We start from the raw sequence: 6092 nt of genomic DNA, 5'->3' as shown, positions 1-6092 counted from the left end.
TTCCAATAACATTCAATTGTCCATCCTCTTCTATACTGGACATCCTCGGAATGTCCTTTACTTATAATCTAAACTCAAATCTTCACATCTCATTTTTAGCTAAAACACCTTCCATAAATTTAGGCGTTCTGAGTAATCTTCGCCAGTTTTTCTCACTCCTACAGCTGCTATGTGCAAGGGCTTTATCCGCCCATGTATGAGTATATGCTTAATCTGTATACGGATGTTATATTCATACTATTCTTTTGTTCAAGCTTGAAACATTTTGGATCAAGAAGTAGATAGGAAGGAATTGATTCTCAGATAGAGTGGTTGATGAATGGAATGGACTCAGTAATTAAGTGTTGAATCAGGAAGGAGCTTTAAATTTTCTTTTATGCAGAAGGGAAGCCATCCAGGGGCAACAACAACAAAAAAAAAAATTGGCCCATTTGAGTGCTGGTATCCTAAAAGAAAAGTGAAGAGTTGGCAAAAATTAAGGAACAAATGTCTTTCCTCTTAAAAGAAGTCAAGTCGTAGGAAGACGGAAATACAGAAGCAGGTAGGGAGTTCCAGAACTTACCAGAGAAAGGTATGAATGATTGAGAGTACTGGTTAACTCTTGCATTAGAGAATTGGACAGAATAGGGATGAGAGGAAGACGAAAGCCTTTTGCAGCGAGGCAGCAGGAAGAGGGTAGGCATGCAGTTAGCAAGATCAGTAGAACAGTTAGCATGAAAATAGTGATAAAAGATAGAAAGAGATGTAACATTTCGGCGGTGAGACAGAGGCTGAAGACAGTCAGTCAGAGCAGGGGAGTTTAGCTTGATTCCACCCTATCTAATAAAAGCGTGTGAGTGGAACCCCCCAAACATATGAAGAGTACTCAGTACAGGGACGGATAAGACCCTTATATAAAGTTAGTAGTTGGAGGGCGAGAAAAACTGGCGGAGACGTTTCAGAACACCTAACTTCATAGAAGCTGTTTTAGCAAGAAATGAGATGTGAAGTTTCCAGTTGAGATTATGAGCAAAGGACAGACTGAGGATATTCACTGTGAAAGAGGGAGACAGTTGAGTGTCTTTGAAGAAGAGGGAATAGTTGTCTGGAAGGTTGTGTTAAGTTGATAGATGAAGGAATTAAGTTTTTTGAGGTAATGATAAGTACCAAATTTTCTCTGCCCCAATCGAAAATCTTAGAAACATCAAAAGTCAGGCGTTCTGTGGGGTCCCTGCGTTATCTGTTGACTTCCTGAAGGATTGTTCGTCTCTAAAAGACGTGGAAAGATGTAAGGTGGTATCATCAGCGTAGGAGTGGATATGGTAAGAAGTATGGTTAAGAAGATCATTAATGAATAATAGAGTGGGTGACAGGACAGAACCCTGAGGAACATCACTATCAATAGATTTAGGAGAAGAACAATGGCTGTCTACCACAGCAGCAATACAATGGAACAATGCGTGCTTTGGGGTCCGAGGGGTCTCCAAGCGCATGGGTTCGAATCCTGTCCACAGTCTGAGTGTAAGTTGGGCTTCCTCACTCAGGGCAACGGTTTCCTAGCGGGTGGGCTTTGAGATAGGAGGTATCCCCAAAAAAGTATTGCTTTTAAAGCCCATAAATTCCGTGAAAAGCCCACATGGTATAGATAAAAAAAAAAAAAGGAAACTTGAGATGAAGTTTCAGAGAGATGGATAGAAACCGTAGGAGGGTAGTTTGGAAATCAAAGTTTCGTGCCAGACTCTGTCAAAAGCTTTTGATATGTTTAACACGACAGCAAAAGTTTCACCGAAATCTGTAAAAGAGGATGACCAAGACTCAGTAAGGAAAGCAAGAAGATCACCAGTAGAGCGATCTTGACGGAAGCCATACAGGCGATCAGATTGTGAAGTAACAGATGTTCAGTATTCTTCCTATTTAGGATAAATTCAAAAACTTTACACAAGCAAGAGATTTAAGCTATAGGATAATACTTTGAGGGATTAGAACGGTCACCCTTTTTAGGAACAGGCTGAATGTAGGCAAACTTCCAGCAAGAAGGAAAGGTAGTAGTCGATAGTCATAGTTGAAAGAGTTTGGCCAGGCAAGGTGCAAGCACGGACGCATAGTTTTTGGGAACAATAGGAGGGACCACATCAGGTCCATAAGCTTTCCGAGGGTTTAGGCCAGCGAGGGCATGGAAAACATCATTATGAAGAATTTTTATTGAAGACATGAAATAGTCTGGAGGAGGAGGCGAGGGAGGGACAAGCCCAAAATTATCCAAGGTGGAGTGTTTAGCAAAGGTTTGAGAGAAGAGTTCAGCTTTAGAGACAGAAGAGATGGCAGTGGTGCCATTATTATGTTCCCCTTTTTAATGCAAGAGCTGACCAGTAGTCCTAGTTACTCGATCGTTCCCGTTCTGATAAGCTGTGGAACTCCCTGTCTGTTCCTGTATTTTCTCTTCCCTATGACTTGAACTCTTATTTTTGTTGCGAGCATTTTGTTTGTTTCGTCATTATTATTGCTATAGATATTTTGTTTACTTTGCCAATATTGGTGCGAACATTTTGTTGCATTTTCATTAATTTTGAAAATTTTCTTTGATTCCCTATTATTGATGAGAGCATTTTGTTTGCTTCGCTATTATTGATATAAAGATTTGTTTCTTTCCCATTAGTATTTCTTGTTTTCCTGATAATTTTATCTGCTTTTTCATTGTTGTTGGGAACATTTAATTGCTTTTTCCATTATTATTATTGCCAGCATTTATCGTGTGAACATTAAATTTTATGCTGCGAACTTCTGTCTAAGAACAAATGGAGAGAGGGAGTGTGAATGTACGAGTACTGGGTGAGCTGAATGACAATATGGTGGAAGTTGGTCTTATTCAGGTAATGTAGTGAAAGGAAGCACACACACACACACACACACACACACACACACACACACACACACACACACACACACACACACACACACATGTATATATATATATATATATATATATATATATATATATATATATATATATATATATATATATATATATATATATATATATATATATATATATATATATATATATATATATATATATATATATATATATATATATATATATATATATATATATATATATATATATATATATATATAGAGAGAGAGAGAGAGAGAGAGAGAGAGAGAGAGAGAGAGAGAGAGTGTGTGTGTGTGTGTGTGTGATGGGAACATACACATTACAATACCAGTAGTTTAAGGTAATGTATTGATAATTATGGGAACATGATAGAAGTCTGCACCTGGAAAGGGTTTGCTTCATGCACGCTATCCATTTTACTGAACCTTTACTGGGATAGGGATAAACGGACCTTACTGAGATAACCGAGATGAGATACACAGTTAGTCATGCCTGTCTTCGCCTTGAGACTTTCCCTGCTCGTGGAAGTCGTCTGTAACTAAACTGGAGGGAAGGAAAGGAAAGGGAAGAAATTTAAATGAGTGAGGATGAAATGAGAAATGGAAGATATAAAAGGATAATCTGCGGGAAGTACTTTGTTAAGCAGCTCATTGATATTTTCCTGGATTTTATAAATAATCTGAGCGTCTACAAACCATCAACTTAGTGTGTTGCAATTCTGACGTTCTTCCAAGCATGTTTGGTGGTGAACTGGCCACTTTAGTCAATATACTTGCTTGTGGCACGAGACTGCTGTTGATGAAAGTAATTAATTAATTTCAATTATGACAATATCAGTTGATAAATGAAAATAAATAAAATTCTTAAAGCAGATGTTTAACGATCGCATTTTCAGGATATGAAAAGATTTAGGAGTATTGATTAGAAATAAGGCAAATAGCGTACTAATAATAACTTTTAGGAGTATCAAAAGAAGTCCTGAAATAATGTTAAATTATATATGGCGCTGGTCAGACCTCATCTAAATTATGCCAAAGTACAGTTCTGGTGTCGACACTTTGGATATAGATCTATTGGGATTAATGCAGAGGAGAATGACTAAATAATGCAGGAGGTGAGGGATATTCCATATGAAGCAATTTTTAAGTTGTTACCTTTGCATTCTTTGGAGAGAAGAAGGTTAAGAGATAACCTGATTGAAATATTCAAGTGGTATATGGGCTATAACAAATGGGACATAAGCAAACTCCTTAGGATAAGTAGTCAAGATAGAACCAGAAATACTGAGGTCAAGCTTGAAAAGAAATTAGGTTTAAGAAAGAAAGGGTAAGGTACGCCTACTGGTTCTCTGATACTCGTAGAGTGCTGCTGGGTGAATGAAATGATCTTAGCAGTCAGGTTGTTAGTGCTGAGTCAATAGGGATCTTTACAACGATTAGACAAATATATGGTTGAGGATGATAAGTGGAAAAAGATAGGTAAGGTCATACAGGAACTACCACATGTAGGCCTAATGAGCTTTGCAGCTTTCCTCATTTCCTTATATTTTTATATTTTTAATCGCTCTGTCGATCAGATCAGCTGCCATACCAGCAATTTTCCATGGTCAGATGAGAACAAATATCAATATGAAATTGAAAACAGGAAGAATATTGTTGGAAAACGTTTTAGTAATACACATTGACTTTATCATATACAATAAGTGAATAGAATGTTTATGTCTATTTTTTTAAATGTAAAATGGATGCGGGATCGATTTGTTTACATCATTGAGGAAGCCAAGCTATAGTATTTTTTCTTTTTTTTCCTTTTCTTCAATCACAGCAAAATTTCAATTCCAAAGCCAGTGCGTCGGAGAACTCTATCTTGATTGCCTGTGTCTCAATAGAGCGGCTAGCGAGCCAATGGCTACCCTCAACTGTAGGATTGCTTTTGGGTGAAACCTGCTGGCTGCTCCGGGTGTCTCGAAGATGCTGTATAGGGAAAGTGGCCCCGTACATTTTAGGTATAAATCCATTAGACAAGTTTCCCTTTGAGAAGCAGGCATAAGATTAATGATAGAAAACGGAACTTACGGGGAAGACTCGTATTACTTAATTTACTGTTTTTTTTTTATTCATTTTTTTTATGCTTGTTGCTCACTGTGCTTTGTTGCGAGGATGAAGTCTGGCTATAGATTGATGTTTTCAGCGTCAACGTTCTAGTATTCAATAGTAATGTGCTGTTCTACAGTTCTTACTGCCATAGATAAGATGAAACTCCACTGCACAAAGCGTTAGGTAGAGTGCTGATGAAGGCATGGAGAAGGTGAAAGTGGGAACAACAATCATCCAATGAAATAGACTCATGACAGAAGATTACTTTTGACATTGTTATATGATTTAGATTTAATTGAGCTCCATGGCGAATTTTGGAGCGCGCGTGCTTTGCAAGTCATAATATTGCACCAAATATCTAACTGAAATGTCCTGAGTGTAACTTTCATCTTATGGTCTGTCTGTGCTCAGGAATTTCACCCTTGCCCTAAGAGGGTTTTGATCACATATTTTCAATAAATGCTTTCTGAAAGTGCTAATGTATTCCCTATACTCAGTAATGTAGAGATGTACTGATACCAGAATTTTGACCGATACCGATACCGATACCACAAATTTGGACCGATACTGATATTATTATCAATACTGATACTGATACCGATACTGATAACTGCGCTGAAAACCAGTCTATAAAGCTATTGCCCACAGTCGTACGTATATATATATATATATATATATATATATATATATATATATATATATATATATATATATATATATATATATATATTCTCTTTTCTTTTTAAGTCTCACATTATTAAACTTCAACATTTTGACGCCTGGCTAAAACAACAATACCACTTTTAATTAAATTGCATATCCAATTTTTATTTTTAGTCAAATTTGACATCTCTAGAGTGTAATTTATTAGATTGCTGTTCAAAACACGACCGTTCACGAGAAGTTTATTCTGGGTTCAGGATGGTATCTTAATAACTAATAATAACTGAATAACTAATTATTAATCGTATTGCTATGGTGACAGGCAATATGTGTACCACAGATGCACAGAATTAACAAAACAAAGTAAATTTTTCAGTTAATGAAATTTTACGTCCTTAGATTGTACTGGAAAATAATAAAGCTTTCATTAAAGTTTTAACGAAGAAAAGCGAAAAATA

Source organism: Portunus trituberculatus, chromosome 25 (assembly GCF_017591435.1).
Source record: "Portunus trituberculatus isolate SZX2019 chromosome 25, ASM1759143v1, whole genome shotgun sequence".
Lineage (NCBI taxonomy): Eukaryota > Metazoa > Arthropoda > Malacostraca > Decapoda > Portunidae > Portunus > Portunus trituberculatus.
Note: the sequence above shows the minus strand (reverse complement) of the source record.